At 41.8% G+C, this 18,614-nt stretch overlaps 1 protein-coding gene and 1 pseudogene across 3 annotated transcripts in view; one reads left to right on the forward strand and one right to left on the reverse strand.

Annotated features, from left to right (window-relative positions):
* The window catches only part of LOC101941250 (probable acyl-CoA dehydrogenase 6), a 159,208-nt gene that overhangs the window by 63,115 nt on the left and 77,479 nt on the right, over positions 1-18,614 (forward strand). The gene's annotated exons all lie outside the window — the stretch shown is intronic.
* LOC135981056 (protein FAM200B-like) lies at positions 11,252-13,770 on the reverse strand (annotated as a pseudogene).

Here is an 18,614-nt window from a genome sequence, read left to right on the forward strand (position 1 = left end):
CTGAACTGCAGCGGCTAGGGTGACCAGATGTCACGATTTTATAGGGACAGTCCCGATTTTTGGGTCTTTTTCTTATATAGTCTCATATTACCCCCCACCCACTGTCCTGATTTTTCACACTTGCTGTCTGGTCACTCTAACAGTGGCCCAGCTGGAGAGTTGTGGCCAGAAAGGCCCTTAAGAGGGTGAAAACTTTGTCACCAGGGAGGGAGCCCTAGGGCATTGCTCTATCCTGGAGCAGAGACAACTTGTGGGAGACAATACAGGGGGCACTGAGAGAGATCCCTTTGGACTTGTATCCCGTAAGGGGTTTTACTTTGCTTTCATCACACAGACAGACTATGTGTGACTTGGCCAGAGAGCTGAGTCACCAAAGACACACCTCAGCATGAGAGAGTGCAGGCACACGCACTCGGCCTGGGGCAAGAGGTGAGTGCAACCCTGTTACATTCTCTAATCAATCAATCAATAAGGGAAGCTTTCTTCCCCTCGCCTATTCTCCACGTGTGCAAAACTGCATGACCACAATATAGGTGGTCACAATATAGCCTTAGCATAACCCTTCTGCCAGTGGAGTCGGCAGCAACAAGGGCCAGGTTCAATATCTAGGGTTTCTGCTTAACAATACAAAACAGAATCGGCTTGAGGCCCTACCTGGTAATCTGGGAAAATTTAACACCACCCCCTGGACACCTCTTAGTGGAAATACTTGCCCTCTCACCAGCGCTGTGTCTGTGTGTGTAGCAAAGAAAATTTTTAATTAAAAGGTAAGAGGAATCCAGCATTAATTTGGGAAAACACCACAACCACGATTCAAGAGCGTATGACCATGAGCAAACACCCATGCCAGAGTACGTTGGGTGGTGTCCTTTGCCTCAATTTCTGACCTTGCGGTGTGAAAGTTCAACAAACAAACGTTCCTTTAACATTCCACTCCCCTCTCCCTCCACTGCACCCCACTCACAGTTGCTCTCCTTGGTCATTGAAGACCGAGAGTTGACCCAGGGGGAAGGAAAATGTAGAGCAATGCCTTAACTGCTGCATCACCTCTGTAACTGGCTTACAGTTGCCGTCGTTCACTCTGCCCTCTGCCGCCACCATTCACTCTGTTGCTATTGGCTGCTGCGCTGTCCTTCACTCTGCTGCCATTGGCTGCTGCCGCCTCTGCTACCACTTTCTCTCTGCTGCAATGTCATGTTCTGAGTTTCCACCACTTACCTCAGCTGTCACTGATTTGAGCAGGTAGCAGGGAACCTCACTGCTAGAGCAGGCTCCTTCTCTGCAACACTGTCCCACACCAGGTCTAAGGCTCAATACCTGGTTATCACTGATTTCAGCTCTAGCAGTGACTGAGTGAAACAAGGCCTTTCAATTGATTCTAATCAGCTCTGTCTTTAAATGGTGGAGAAGAGAGGGTCAAATGTGTCTAGGAATCCCTAGGCAGAGCCCACCCCCTCAGGTAGGAATACCTATCACCACCCTCTCTCCTTTCACTGCGTCCCCTACCCCCTACTTAGTGAATGAGGTTCAGTTTAGGGTGACCCCTCTGAATCAGGGAAGGTTATGCACAGTTCTGCTGCCCTTTTCTCATACAATAAGGATAACATTTCATTACCCCTGCACTCAATACTGAAGAGATTTGTAAACCAACACCAGCCAAAATTGATCATTTGGGCAAAGCAGCTTCATCATGTGGCTCACTTAGGCAGAGTGGGTGTATCCATGCAAACAAGGGTGGTTCCTGAAGTCCTCTTCCCCAGCTCATCATGAGATGTCAAGGGAGCTCATTCAGATCCTGCTTACATCAGGAATCCATTAAAAGCCTTGTACCTGTCCCTCTCTCTTTCCTTTTGTGATGAAATGAGGGTGGAAGTCATAGAACGTCCATGTTTTTCACAGAGCAGGATGTGGTTTCTTAGGCAGGATGAGATAAATTCCTGGAATACCTGTCTTTTGTAAAGAAGGAATTATTTCCACAGGAAATGTTCTGCTTTTTTTCCCCATCAAGTTTATGTCATAACTATTTTCAAGCTCCTAATTTTCTTTTCCAAATTAAACTTTTACTTACTGATGAAGACGATCCAATTTCTTCTCTCCTGCTGTCTAAGCTAAGAAAGACAGAGGTTTCATTTTGGCTATCTGAACTTTTTCTATGCTATTATCATAATTCATTGTTTGGGGGTCGGGGATTAAGTCACCATCAGGCCACCAAAATATTAAAAAGATATTGTGGATTCTGCGGGATATTTTCATCTTTTTTTAACTCTCTGTGTGTGTGTACGCACAAACGCTGAAGACTATGGGCCAAATTCTGGTTTTATTCCCATTGAAATCGGTGGAGTTGTTCTGGAGTTACATCTGCATAACTAAGATCAGAATCTGGATCTTTGTACATTTTTGTATAGTACAGTACCATTCTCTTATTTAGTGAGCTGAGGAAAATATTTCGTCAGTCTGCTGTTTATGGGAAAGGTATGGCACGGAATGGAACAGCATGAATCAGATTTTCTCAGCGGATATTTTTCAAGCAGTTAAGTAGGCTTCCGAAATGCACTGTCAATAAAAGTACAGAATTTCAACATCTTTTCAAGTCTTTGATCCTGTTAAAGCTTTAACAGTTTTTCATTTGTCCTGGCCTAAGGAAAGTGATTAAGATAAAATCCTCACAGTGAAAAATAACTTGGTGTCCAGTGTCAGTACTGATACCTAAAAGTTCAAAACTTAGAACATGAGATTGGTATCAAAATCCTGAGGTTTAACACTGGAATAACCATTAATTGGTTTTACAGTGTAATGAGATTGCTGCAGTTAAATACCTTGAACGCGTGCAGCCAGAAGGAAATAGATGAGCAATCATAGAAAAAACATCCTGCAAAATTTGCCTGGTAGGACTGCCACCTCTGATGTTTCCCGCTTATGCTCTGGGTGGTTCAGGGTGAATGCTCTGAGGAATGGAGAGCTGTGAAGATGGCCACTTCGCATGGCATTGTGGTCTCCCGGAAACTTGCCAGTTAATGTTTATCTGCTGTCCTACTCTTTGATTTGAATCCCTTCTAGGGGAATGACAGCTAGTGTGAGGGTCTCCCTGGCATTGTGGTCTCCCGGAAACTTGCCAGTTAATGTTTATCTGCTGTCCTACTCTTTGATTTGAATCCCTTCTAGGGGAATGACAGCTAGTGTGAGGGTCTCCCTGGCAGCCTGACTCCAAAGAAACCTGAATGTCAAGTAACTAGAACTAGGAGGACCAATGAGAGCCCCATGGATATCAGCAGATCATTTGTTTCAAGGGCCACTCTTCCTCTTACTTCAAGGAGGGGTAAAGACAAGCTCCCCTGCAATGGAATATATAGAAAACTTTGTGAATGGAAATTTGCAGACTTCTACAGGGAGTAGCTGAACAATAGGGAACAATAGGGCCCTTCATCCTGTCCTAATAGTATCTTATGTCTTTTGAATGAAAAAGCAAATAGCACTTAAGGAAAAAATCCTATACTAATTTAAAATAATTTTCACTCATTTTTAATATAATTTTATTAAAATACCATGATGAATAGTAGAGGTCCATGTTCTGAAAATGTCTCCACACACTCTATAATCTCATGCTCCATGTGGGAGGGTAGAGTATATTTTGGAACACAAAGGATTTAATGTGAAGATGGCAATAATTACACAAAATTACCTTCCAAAGGCAGATTATAATATAGGACATTATTTTTGACACTGTGATACTGCTTTTAATTTAATATTGAGTATAATCAGTGACTATTTAAAAATAACTACAAAACTCCATGGTTTAATTACTAGAAATGAACATATTAATTACTAAATTATTCAAGCATATTAATAGTTACAGAGAGGAAACAGAAGTTAAAATTCAAGATCAATCAAATAATAAAAAATAAAGATTTAATTTGAATCACTGAGTTTTAGTCACCACAGGGCATTCCAGACAAAGGTCAGGTTCCGCAAATACCATTCACAATCTCAAACTTTGCCCATAATCCCAAATACACCTCTACCCCGATATAACGCGACCCAATATAACACGAATTCGGCTATAACACGGTAATGCAGCGCTCCAGGGGAGGCTGCACACTCCAGCGGATCAAAGAAGTTCGATATAATGTGGTTTCACCTATAAACGCGGTAAGATTTTTTGGCTCCCGGGGACAGCATTATATCGGGGTAAACGTGTAGCTGGATTTCTCTGCTAAAACGATCAACAGTGAAGTAGTTAACAGAACTTGACATTTAAACTGTCTCTGTTTACAGAAAGTGGTTTGAAATTTAGTTTAATGATGCCCTTACAAAGTACTTTTAAGAGGAGGTAAATGAGCAATTTCACATAGAAAACATAATACAAAATCAAGATTTAAATTTGCGTAACAGGGAAATGACTAGTTTCCTAATTATGTAGAGAGAGTTATTATGACTTGTATTAAAGTAGTACCTAGAAATAGGTCTGTGTTGTGCTAGGCACTGTACATGTAAATAACAAGATACAGCCTCTGGCCTGAAGAGTTTACTGTCTGAACAGACATGATAACAAAGGGTGTGGAAAGGAAATCTTGTTCCCCTTTTAAGAACATAAGAATGGCCATACTGGGTCAGACCAAAGGTCCATCCAGCCCAGTATCCTGTCTACCGACAGTGACCAATGCCAGGTGTCCCAGAGGGAGTGAACCTAACAGATAATGATCAAGTGATCTCTCTCCTGCCATCCATCTCCACCCCCTGACAAACAGAGGCTAGGGACACCATTCCTTACCTATCCTGGCTAATACCCATTAATGGACTTAACCTCCATGAATTTATCTAGTTCTCTTTTAAATTCTGTTGTAGTCCTAGCCTTCACAACCTCCTCAGGCAAGGAGTTCCACAGATTGATTGTGCGCTGTGTGAAGAAGAACTTCCTTTTATTTGTTTTAAACCTGCTGCCCATTAATTTCATTGGGTGGCCCCTAATTCTTATATTATGGGAATAAGTAAATAATTTTTCCTTATTCACTTTCTCCACACCACTCATGATTTTATATACCTTTATCATATCTCCCCTTAGTCTTCTCTTTTCCAAGCTGAAAAGTCGTAGCCTCTTTAATCTCTCCTCATATGGGACCCCTAATCATTTTAGTTGCCATTCTCTGAACCTTTTCTAATGCCAGTATATCTTTTTTGAGATGAGGAGACCACATGTGTACGCAGTATTCAAGATGTGGGCGTACTATGGATTTCTATAAGGGCAATAAGATGTTCTCCGTCTTATTCTCTATCCCTTTTTTTAAATGATTCCCAACATCCTGTTTGCTTTTTTGACTGCCGTTGCCCACTGCGTGGACATCCTCAGAGAACTATCCATGATGACTCCAAGATCTTTTTCCTGATTAGTTGTAGCTAAATTAGCCCCCATCATATTGTATGTATAGTTGGGGTTATTTTTTCCAATGTGCATTACTTTAAATTTATCAACATTAAATTTCATTTGCCATTTTGTTGCCCAGTCACTTAGTTTTGTGAGATCTTTTTGAAGTTCTTCACAGTCTGCTTTGGTCTTAACTATCTTGAGCAGTTTAGTATCATCTGCAAACTTTGCTACCCCTTTCTCCAGATCATTTATGAATAAGTTGAATAGGATTGGTCCTAGGACTGATCCTTTGGGAACACCACTAGTTACCCCTCTGCATTCTGAAAATTTACCATTTATTCCTGCCCTTTGTTCCTGTCTTTTAACCAGTTCTCAATCCATGAAAGGATCTTCCCTCTTATCCCATGACAACTTAATTTACGTAAGAGCCTTTTGTGAGGGAGCTTGTCAAAGGCTTTCTGGAAATCTAAGTACACTATGACCACTGGATCCCCCTTGTCCACATGTTTGTTGACCCCTTCAAAGAACTCTAATAGATTAGTAAGACATGATTTCCCTTTACAGAAACCATGTTGACGTTTGCCCAACAAGTTATGTTCTTCTATGTGTCTGACAATTTTATTCTTTACGATTGTTTCGACTAATTTGCCCGATACTGATGTTAGACTTACTGGTCAGTAATTGCTGGGATCACCTCTAGAGTCCTTTTAAAATATTGGCGTTACATTAGCTAACTTCCAGTCATTGGGCATAGAAGCCAATTTAAAGGACAGGTTACAAACCATAGTTAATAGTTCCGCAGTTTCACATTTGAGTTCTTTCAGAACTCTTGGGTGAATGCCATCTGGTCCCAGTGACATGTTACTGTTAAGTTTATCAATTAATTTCAAAACCTCCTCTAGTGACACTACAATCTGTGACAATTCCTCAGATTTGTCACCTACAAAGGACAGCTCAGGTTTGTGAATTTCCCTAACATCCTCTGCCATGAAGACTGAAGCAAAGAATACATTTAGTTTCTATGGAACGACTTTATCATCTTCAAGTGCTCCTTTTGTATCTCGATTGTCCAGGGGCCCCACTGGTTGTTTAGCAGGCTTCCTGCTTCTGGTGTACTTAAAAAACGTTTTGTTATTACCTTTTGAGTTTTTGGCTAGCTGTTCTTCAAACTCCTTTCTGGCTTTTCTTAATATATTTTCACACTTAATTTGGCAGTGTTTATGCTCCTTTCTCTTTACCTCACTAGGATTTAACTTCCACTTTTTAAAAGATGCCTTTTTATCCCTCACTGCTTCTTTTACATAGTTGTTAAGCCACTGTGGCTCTTTTTTAGTTCTTTTACTGTGTTTTTTAATTTGGGGTATACATTTAAGTTGGGCCTCTATTATGTTGTCTTTGAAAAGTGTCCATACAGCTTGCAGTGATTTCACTCTTGTCACTATACCTTTTAATTTCTGTTTAACTAACCTCCTCATTTTTGCATCATTCCCCTTTCTGAAATTAAATGCCACAGTGTTGGGCTGTTGAGGTGTTCTTCCCACCACAGGAATGTTAAATGTTATTATATTATGGTCACTATTTCCAAGCGGTCCTGTTATAGTTACCTCTTGAACCAGATCCTGCGCTCCACTCAGGACTAAATCGAGAATTGCCTCTCCCCTAGTGGGTTCCTGTACTAGCTGCTCCAAGAAGCAGTCATTTAAAGTATCGAGAAATTTTGTCTCTGTATTTCGTCCTGAGGTGACATGTACCCAGTCAATATGGGGATAATTGAAATCACCCACTATTATTGAGTTATTTATTTTGATAGCCTCTCTAATCTCCCTTAGCATTTCATCGTCACTATCACTGTCCTGGTCAGGTGGTCTATAATAGATCCCTATTGTTATATTCTTATTAGAGCATGGAATTAATATCCAGAGAGATTCTATGGAACATGTGGATTCATTTAAGATTTTTATTTCATTTGATTCTACATTTTCTTTCACATATAGTGCCACTCCCCTTCTTCACCCCCCTCCCTCCCCGCCCACACGGCCTGTTCTGTTTTGCAAATGGGGAACTGAGGTACAGAAATTAAGTGACTTGTTGAAGGTCACACAGGCAGTCTGGCAGAGCAACAAATTGAACCCAGATTTTTGAGTCCCAGTCCAGTCCTCATGTTTACCTCATGCTCCATAACTCCTGATTATGAGGATTGTCCATTTGTGCTCTGTGATCCGCATAGCCTTTGGGAGCTGCTTTTGCCCAATGCTGAAATTACTCCCATGGTTGGTAGAGAGAGAGAGATGAATAGGCTTGGAACCCCAAGAACACATTTAAAAAATAAACACTTTCTCCTTTTTCTTGCTTGTGACCTTTTCCAGTCAAAGAACTTTGTCAATTTCAGAAATGTGGGATCATCTTAGCGTAACAAACATTAAACTGCATTCTTATTGCTTCACACTAAGCGCCTGGAATCACTCTTCAATAGGAATTTTATTCATTGTCCCATTGCTGGAATATTGAGGCTACGCATAAAGTATTTTTAATGGTCAAATGAGGAAAGTGGCATTTGGAAAAAATTAGCAGAATCCAGACATCGTTTGCAAAAAAGGCACAGGCCAGCTGTTTTAAGATGTAATTAAAAAGGTTACACCTTCATAGTTGCCCCTCTCAATTCAACATGAATTTTGAACAGAATTTGAATTAATGTTCCCTAATACTGACTATAACAGTTGCTCATGTTTTGTAAACTCAGCAATTTATTGACCTTGTCTGCAGAAGCTATTGAAGCACAAGAGATTCTTCTAAAAGAAGAACAGGAGGACTTGTGGCACCTTAGAGACTAACAAATTTATTAGAGCATAAGCTTTCGTGGACTACAGCCCACTTCTTCGGCTGCATATAGAATGGAACATATATTGAGGAGATATATATACACACATACAGAGAGCATAAACAGGTGGGAGTTGTCTTACCACCTCTGAGAGGCCAATTAATTAAGAGAAAAAAAACTTTTGAAGTGATAATCAAGCTAGCCGAGTACAGACAGACAGTTAGATAACAAGTGTGAGAATACTTACAAGGGGAGATAGATTCAATGTTTGTAATGGCTCAACCATTCCCAGTCCTTATTCAAACCGGAGTTGATTGTGTCTAGTTTGAGATTCTTCTAAAGTTTGTTCTCCAGATGATAATTTGCACAGATCATAGGCAGGCATCTATAGATTATATTATAAGCAGTGCCTTAAATACTCACTGTATAAGATATTATATTATTAAATATATGCAATGATAATATATCTGTGTACACACACAAAAATCAAGTTTGTTTGAATGATATCCATGTAGGGGAAATTTTCAAAGGCACAAGAGCACTGGACTAGGATTCAGGGAGCCTGAGTTCAATTCCCAGTGTGGCCATTGGCCTGCTGTGTGACCTGGGGCAAGTCACTTTACCTTCATGCACCTCAGTTTCCCCATATGCAAAATAAGATCATGTTACTAACTTGTGTTGTAAAGCACTTTGAGATCTACTGATGACGAGTCCTATGTAATAGATAGTTAGGAATTATTATTACTATCAGATGACACTTAAGTTCCTAACTCATGGGAGTTAGCCATCTAATTGTCATTTTTTTGGCTTTTCAAAATCTACCCCGTGATAACATTGAGTCGTGTGATAAGAAGAAGCACCCTATGATAACTTGTATTTATTGTCCTCCTTTTGCCAGTTCCTCGGCATGCCACGCCTTAACTCATTTTCAAGTTTTATTCCAAGATCCCAAACCTCTGAGCAGCTTCGAGCAGTTGCCTTTTTAAAAAATTCAGTCTGCCACAAAAATTTTTATTTCTCTCCTTCAAATGTGGGACTAGTCCAGCTCCCAATACAATTACACTGACTCAAGGCAAAGGGTGGGCAGTGTTGCATCCTGCATCAGTGACAGGTGTAGGATCCACTGTCCCGCAGTCCTGCTGAACTTGGGAGACAGATGACAAAATCCTGCTCTTGTTGAATTGTGTAGCAAAATTCCCACTGACAAAAATGGAAGTAGGATGTTCCCCTTAAAGTTCAGGACAGGGTTTCTGACTCTGCATTTCCTCCTCACCTCCTGTAACCTTCCATCACTGACAGTTTTTTTTAAATCAAGATTTCTAAAAGAGATGCTCTAGGAATTATTATGGGGAAGGTCTATGGCCTGGCCATCCAGGAGGTCAAACTAGATGATCACAATGCACCCTTCTGGCCTTAGGATCTATGAAACTTCTCCTGAGCTAGCTCATGCAACATATGGGTGGCTGCCACCACTCCACTCCCTACACTGCACAGCTCCCACAAATAAGGCAGAATTTTAACCATAGCGAAGATTGCAATTTCAGGTGTGCAGTAAAAACTATTGTCACTCAAGTTGAATAAATGGCGTTTGGGGGGCAGTGATGCCCATAACTATGGAGCCATGACATTGTATACGTACTGTTCATCGCCTATTCCACCGTTCAGTGTTCTATCACATGCTTTCTCTCTTTCTCTCATATATATGAACAAGGGCTGGTGGTGTAACCCTGATTGTCCCTGGCAAGGACATTTATAGGGATCACAAGGACCCCCTCTCTCTTGCTGTGTACCTGTCATAGTGTTCTGGGGGTACCGTTCAGACCAGTGAGGGGTTGTCATCTCTTACTCCATAACCCTGAATACCTCACAATGCTTTGCTACTGTAGCTCTCTGCCTGGAATGCTCACAGTCAGCAGCCAGCATGCAGGTCACACTTCCTGAGTGTCTCCCTGTTATGCAGCAAGCCCTGGTTCAGCAACTCTGACCCCAGCAACTGTCTACAGCCCCATTTTGGCTTCCATCGCTCCTAGCAGATCCTCCTTGGATGCTACTTGCAGGGTGACCCCCAACACACTCCTTGTCTTGAATTTTCCTAAAACCGTGTGCCCTAAAGTGTCCAGTGGATCATTCCGAGAAATAGTAAGGTTCATTGCTCCTTTAAAGAGGCAAAAGCACATTACAGCTTATTGACTTAACTGGGGTAAATACATCCTTCCCTTCAAACACAGCACTGAGTTGGTTTGCAGTATAAATAAAACAAATGTATTAACAACAGGACATAGGTTAAGTGATGCCAAATAAAAAGAATAAAGTTATAAAGGGTTACAAGCAAATAAAAGTGAAAACATACATATAAAAGTCTAAAAGATAACTTAGCAAGGTACAGGCTTTGTTCCAGATGTTTCTCTCACCCAGTCTTCCTTCTTCCCAGCCATGGCTGACTTTCCCTCAGTCAGGACCTTTCACAGAATACAAGATGCTGGCTTCCCTTGTCTTCCTACTGAAAAATAATTTGCCTAAGCAGGTTTCTCACCTATGTTCAGTTTCCAGAGACTTCAACTCCCCTTTGGTTGAAGGCCCATCTTTTGCAGCTTGCAAGAGCTCCATTCCCTGGTGTCTGTCTAGTTATGGATATAAAATGCAGCTTCTTAGAGCAGTGGTTTTCAAACTTTTTTTCTCATGACTCAGCTGAAGAAAATTGTTGATGCCTGCGACCCAACATAATTATATCTTTTGACTAGAGTTTTCATAAAATCATAATATTGCAATACATTCCAGCTTAACCCACTTTACATAACTAACACTAGAGAAAACCATTACTTTTAAATAAGTATCAAAGGGGTAGCCGTGTTAGTCTGGATCTGTAAAAGCAGCAAAGAGTCCTGTGGCACCGTATAGGCTAACAGACGTATAGGAGCATGAGCTTTCATGGGTGAATACATCCGAAGAAGTGGGTATTCACCCACGAAAGCTCATGCTCCTATACGTCTGTCAGTCTATAAGGTGCCACAGGACTCTTTGCTACTTTTAAACAAAACACTATAAAAGTGATCAGGTTAAGTTTCACTTACTTAATGTGGCTGGTGGGCCTGTTTGTTCCTCATGATCTCGTTCCAGTCAGGATCACAGGATGAAAGGGCTACCCACTTAGCAGGTTCACTGTTCAGTCGGTTTCTTTCTTTGGTTTTTAATCTTGTCAGTTGAAAATCCCACTTCACACGTAGGTTGTTGTGAAAGGCAGCAACAAGATCACACTTACTTTACTTAGTAGTGGATATTCTTTGGAAACACTGATCCAAAATGATGACAAGTTTATTGACTTGTGCCATGTTTTCAGAGTGTTATCACAGGTGAGAGGCAGCTGTTCATTCTCTTGCTCAAGTGTCAGATTTAGCTCCATTGTTGCCCAGGGGTTTCAAAAGCAAAAGGATCTTTCACCCAGCATTTTTCATTCAACTATTCAAATTTGTTTATTGGGAAATAGCGACTAAAACTGTCAGACAGAGCAGCGAGATGTAACCGTATGATAGTTTTCATTTCATTCACTTTTTCCTCACTGGTGGTGTTCTCCTCAATGTGTTGTAACAGTGTTGGGAACGTGTAATAGCTGGGCTGATTACTTTTCAGACGTGCTTGCCACAGTGCCAATGACTTTTGAATTACTTGTATCTCTTCACAATGTTGAAACAAATCATTGCATCTTCTTTGTAACTTCAAGTTTAGTTCATTTAAATCGAGAAAATGTCAGCAAGGTATGGCAACTTTACTAACCAACTGTCATCATCAAACAAAGTTGCCAAGTTAGACTCTTTCACCACCAAAGAAACATGAATCTCGTTCCTGAATTCGTACACCCTGGTAAGCACTCTGCCCCATGACAGCCACCTTACTTCAATATGACACAGTAAATGCATGTGTTCTGCTCCCATGTCTGAGCGTAGCACATCAGAAAGCCTGCGGTTAAGTGAGCTCCCTTTAATGAAGTTTACGATTTTGACTGCTTCCTTCAGTACTGCTATAAGATCAGGAGGAATACCCCTGGATGCCAAAGCTTCGCGGTGAATGAAACAATGATTCCAAACAATGTCATTGCCAGCTGCCTCACAGATTTTTTTTTTTACAACTCCACTGTTCTTTCAGTCATATTTACTGCACCGTCACTTGTTATTCCTTTCCAGTTTGTATTTTCCAACTCTTCAGTCATTTTCAGTGCGGCAAATATCTGTGCGCCCCATTATATTTGTTGGTGGGGTCAGACAATACAGCAAATCCTCCCTAAAATCATCTTGCCTTGCGTACCTCACAAACTAACAGCGTTGCGCAATCTGAAATATCAGTACTTTCATCAAGTTGTATAGCAAAATCCCCCACTGACTGTAACAGTGCTACAAGTTGAGCTTCCAAATTCTCTGCAATATCATATATTTGCCGAGACACTGTGTTATCACTGAGCGGAACACTTTTCAATTTTTCCGCAGACTTCTCATGAAAAATTTTCCGCACCATATCCACAGATGCTGGAAAAATAACTTTTTCAGCAACTTTATGGGCAATTTTCACTTTTGCCACACGATATGCAACCAAATATGATGCCAGTTCGGCTTTACCGTTCAAAGTGGTTGACTGGCTGAGAACCTGACCTGATAAGTTAAGTTCCCGTTGCTTCCTTTGAAAATAGTCCAATGGTTTATTCACGAATTCTGTATGTTTTGTTTCTAAATGTCTCTTCAACTTTGATGGCTTTAAACTCTTGTTTGCAAGCACTTCGGTGCAAATAACACATTGGGGTTTTGGTTCTTGGTTTGCTTTAGCACAATTGATGAAGCCATATTTCAAGAAATCAACACTGTACTGCCTTGGCCACGATTTTTTTCTTTTTAGTTAGCTGTTCAGATAAGGTGGCAGCAGCCTGTTCGTTTTTACTGCTAGTGTTTTGATTTCACCCTGCTTAATTTACATATTGGACAGGTAAATAGCTGTGATGTTCCCTCCTGTCTGTGAGAGACCTGTTTCTCCCTTTGCTTGGACACAGACTGTTCAGTCTAATATCAATAAGTATCCATAATTCCTTATTAAGTGTTAATACACACATTTTATTATGATATTAATCACCACTATGACATAGGACTTTAGAAAATACCTTATTAGATACACTTTTATCATACAGTAATATTGTAGAGAATTAGGTTGACCAGATAGCAACTGTGAAAAAACGGGACAGGGGATGTGGGGCAATAGGCGCCTATATAAGAAAAAGTCCCAAAAAACGGGACTGTCCCTATAAAAACGGGATATCTGGTCACCCTATATATAATCAGTTAGTTGAATACTTTTCACTTGAGGTTCAGACCCCCTGTCTTTTTAGCTCTGATAAAGTGTGTTTCTCCTGCTGGGTGGGGATGCCATGCTGTCTCCTCCCCTATTTGTTAGTTTGATAGCTTTGTTTACCTAATATGTAAATAGACCTTCATTCTTCATTGTCTCTGCTTGACCCCTGGGCTGGTCAGAGAAGCAAATACATTCCTTTGTCTAGGTCAGTTCTGTTACCAACTCCTCCAGATATGCCTGGCTTTAAACACATTTTAGCCATCATTCCAGCGTGTATCCATAGCTCTATATATGCATCTCATACACACATCATGCAAGAATATTAATGTTCAGTGAGTTATTAGTGTTCCAGTGACAAATTACATGACACCTTTTAGGTACAGATTATAACCACAGTGAGTTGGGCTACACTGAATTGGTCAGGCCAGCTGAAACTTGTGGTACCTGATACCAGTGATTGCCTTGCCCTCTGGCACTGGGATGCCATTAGTGCACACCTCCCCTTCACAAAGCTGCAGGAGAGGTAGCCACTGGCTGACCCGGAGGCAGGTGGTCAGAGCTCTCTTTCCTGCACAGGCCGTCTGCCACCATGTTATCTATCCTCTTTAGACAGAAGAAACCTGTTTTGTCACCTTTGTCTGTTTACAGTCTCCAGAACATAATATCAGAGAGTATCCATAATTTCACCTACAGAGTTGTTACAAACATTTCACAGTGACATTAATTACTAGATTTCATTCGATTTCAAATGATATATTACGTGTCACCTTTTAAATAAATATCTTGACAACAGAGTGTGAGGTATGGTGAGTATATCAGGCCTGACAAAAGTTGCTGAAAAGGAGTAGTGAACCAAAAATGGACTTCTGTGTCACAGCATCCCATTTTGTATTCCCTCTGAGAGAATGTGGCTCCCCATCATAGCCCATTCAGGGCTCTGTAGATGCTCCAATCTACCCATTTTCCCCTTGCTGCACCACAAGTCAGAGATGGAGTTAGGGTTGCCAACTTTCTATTCGCAGAAAACTGAACACCCTTGCACTGCCCCTTCCCCAAGGCCCTGCCCCTGCTTCACCCCTTGTCTGAGGCCCCATCTCCACTCACTCCATCCCTCCTCCCTCCGTCGCTCGCTCTCTCCCACCCTCCCTCACTTGCTCATTTTCACCTGGCTGGGGCAGGGAGCTGGGGTGTGGGAGAATGAGGGCTCTGTCTGGGGATGTGGGCCCTGGGGTGGGGCCAGGGATGAAGGTTTTAGGGTGTGGCAGGGGGCTCCGGGCTGGGGATTGGGATGAGGGCTCCAGCTGGGGGTGTGGGCTCTGGGGTGGGGCCAGAAACGAGGGGTTCAGAGTGTGGGAGGGGGCTTTGGGCTGGGGCAGGGGGATGTGAGAGCTCTGACTGGGGGTGCCAGCTCTGGGGTGGGGCTGGGGCGTTTGGAGTGCAGGAGGGGGCTCCAGGCTGGGGCAGAGGGTTGGGGTGCAGGAGGGGGTGTGGGTTGCAGGCTCTGGGCGGCGCTGACCTGAGGCTGCTCCCAGGAAGCGACCAGCATGTTCCTCCGACTCCAAGGCGCAGGGGGGGTCGGGGGCTCCACATGCCACCCTGGCCCACAGGCGCCACCCCTGCAGCTCCCATTGGTCACAGTTCCCAGCCAATGGGAACCGCAGAGCGGTTAGGAGCCGGATGGAGAAACCAACAGCTTCCCAGGAGCTGCACGGAGCCAGGTAGCTAGCCTGCCTCATTGCCCACTGGACTTTTAATGGCCCGGTCAGCAGTGCTGACCAGAGCTGCCAGGGTCTCTTTTCAACCGGGTGTTCTGGTCAAAAACTGGACACCTGGCAACCCTAGTCAGAGTAAGGACCATCATTCCTGAGATGAAAAGCCATACATGCTTTATTTATATCCTGCCTACTGAAACAGTGACAACTGTCACCCATTTTGTATATTCTTCATAGTATACAAAGTTATTTTGTAGTGTATACTTTTGTAATATTCTAAGCATTCACATTATTGCAAGAAGTGGAAATTCTCTGGAAAGGGTTTTACTGAGTGTGGGTTTTTTTAGAAGAATTTTGAGAAATTATTTCCTGCAACTCTTCTATAAATATGAATGCATGTATACATATTTAACACAGCTTATGCTGTTACAAACTCATAAAAGCAATTAATCAGAGTTAATGCAAGAAACTTTAAATCCCCTGGGCTTTGGCAGTGGCACACAAAAAGAAAGATCTCAGTGGGTGCTTATTCTCACTTGTGACTTTAATATTCAATGAAATGGCTTATTTGCTCTGCTCCTCAGTCAGTTTTAAAATGATTTAATTTGGAAATAATTGAAATAATGCACTTTCTATTAATTATCTATGCCTACTTAGAGAAGGAAAAACACACTAACTGCACGAACAAGACCACAGAACCAGATCCACAAAGGGACTTAGGCACCTAAACCCCAGATTTCTGTACCTAATACACAGTTTTAGGCACCACGGTGATCCACACAATTCCTGCTTCCCTGCCCCTTAGCCCTGTAGATGCCTAAACTTATTCAATGCATAAATGTCCACTGTAAAAGTTCCCTAGGTGTCCAGGTTTCTGCCTCAGGCAGGCGCCCTGATGCCTATCTTGTGCTTTAGCCCCAGTGCGATTCTCAGATCAGCTATCTTGCCTGCAAGGCCCAGTCTTGTAGGAGAGTATTCAGACATTAAAGACCCAAGTCTCTGTTGCTGACTCTGTCAGTCACTTGCTGTGTGACTTCGGGCAAGTCACTCCACCTCTCTCTGTGCCTCACTTTAGCCATCTGTAAGTGGAGGTAATAATATTCAGACTCCTTTGTGAAGCACTCAGGGACCGTTGGAGGCAGAATGCTGTGTAAGTGCTGAGTGTCATAATTATACCAAGTTGTCTAAAACTTACACGTTTGCAATAAGACTGCTCACTCTGCTTTTAAAAAGAAAATCAAGAGTACATTATAATTGGTTATTACAATAGCACATAAACTACAATGGCATGGGGAGATTTTAAAAAAAGTAGATTTTAGATATACGCCGTTAACTCCAAGGATAGTGACGAATGAAAAAGGAGGTATTTGCTATTATTATTTATTAAAATTGATAAAATAGTGTCCTTTGAAACATTTGACATAACTTTAAAAATGACTTTTACAAAATGGAATTTTTTTTTCATGAAATATGTCTGTTTTTTCAGAAATGTTTTGGGGTTTTGTCAAAAAACAAAAACAACACCCAGATTTTTCATGTTTTGTGTTTGTAATTTGTATGTGTATTTTTCCCCCTAAAAGAAATATTTTGATGAACATTTTTCCCAATTTTTTTCAGGGGGAAAAATAATTTCCTGACCAGCTGTATTATTTCTTAAGTGTCAACATTGTGCTTGGCACAACTCCTTGTGGATCATCAACTTCCTCTTCCAGTCCTCTCTTGAAGGTGTTTCCACAGCGGGGGTGCTCTGAGTGGAAGTGTCTTTAGCTTTACAGTACTAGTTTCAGGCTATTTTTCTTTGTTAATGGAGCTGGGAGCGGAGGTGCTTGGATCTCCTTAATCAGCTATTGTGATTTTTGTGAGACCACGCTGACCAGGAAGATCCTGTTTCAGACAACGGAGGCGCATCTGGTGTAAATTGTCATAGCATTGAAGTCAATAGAACTATGACAATTTTCACCAGCTGCAAATCTGTCCCAATATTTGTATTGAAATTAGAAAAGCTGGCAATTTGATTAACATGAAAATAAGAAATGTGCTAGTATTTTGTAGTTTGTTTAAGCATTTCTTAAACAGTTCTATGTCACAAATTCTCATTAAGAGTACAGTACCTGTATCTCCCACCCATGTATATGGCAAAGGTAAGATACTAAAGTGAGATTGAGACCTCGCTTTTAAAAGTAAGTTTTGTTAGCTTTCTCTATAACTGTTTACATGACAGAGTAATGAGACTTCAGGTTTCCCCTGCTGTCATTTTGGATCTTGCCTTGTGGCATTCTTCCAAAACTGCTTCTTCCTGCTGTGGCTGGTAAAGTGTTCAGAAACTATTTATTAGAGCTAGATTGGTAGACCTTGGCAGTGGTGCTGCTGGATACTGTACAAATCTAGCAGGCTCGGCATCCATCCTGCTTATCTGCAGCAGTAGTAATATTGCTATAGGTAAGAAGCACAATGGTAATCCGCAGCCAGTCAGCATACTAATTTTGAAAATTTCCCGCACCTTTTTCATATTTCATTTAGTTCTGATGTTAGTACCATCCAGTCTTTTGACTGATTATAATAGAGATTGGGATTTTTTGTGAGGAGAATACCTTGGCAGTGGGTGATGTATAAACTTCCAATTAAATTAATATTGTTTGCAGTGTTGTTGTAGCTGTGTTGGCCCCAGGATATTATAGAGACTAGGTGGGTGAAGTATTCTCTTCTTTGGAACAACTTCTGTTGGTGAAAGAGATCAGCTTTTTGCACCTACACTGAGCTTTTTTTAAGATCTGGGGAAGGTCTCAGGATGTACACAAGGTAGAACAGATTGTTAAGCATATGGAGTTAACATGTGTTGCAAGAGACCATTCAAGGTGAAGTGGGCACTCACCACCTTTGCAGTCATAGAACAAAGGAGGGTCAGTGGGTTACAAATTGTTGTCATGAGCCATAAATCTTGTGTCTTTACTGAATCCATGATTTTAAGTGTCTAGCAAAGTTAATAATTTGAGCTCCCAACTCATCTTTTGAAGGTGTTGTGGAGGTTTCCTTTGAGGACAAGGAATAAGAGGAATAATATAGAGCGATTGTTTTGTGAAAAGTGTTCACCCATGGATGATATGGTGTTTTTGTCTTTTATCATTTTTCTGTGTGAGTTTATTCAGGAGCATAGTGATTGTGTTGTTTCACCCTGTACAGGAGTTGGCCGGGGCTCGACCCGCTCCGGGGCGGCGGGGAGCCACACCGACTCACTACCTGCTGGGGCTTGAGTGCTTTGTCTGGCTGCAGGGTCTCGCCCGGCAGCCCTTGCCGTCCTGAAAGATACAGGAAGCCTGACCCCGGCTCAGGGCGGGCACCAGCGTTAGGTCAGGGCTCAGACCCTTAGGCCTTGGCTACACTTACCCGCTAGTTC

This window comes from Chrysemys picta, chromosome 2, assembly GCF_011386835.1.
Source record: "Chrysemys picta bellii isolate R12L10 chromosome 2, ASM1138683v2, whole genome shotgun sequence".
In the NCBI taxonomy this organism is placed as follows: Eukaryota; Metazoa; Chordata; order Testudines; family Emydidae; genus Chrysemys; species Chrysemys picta.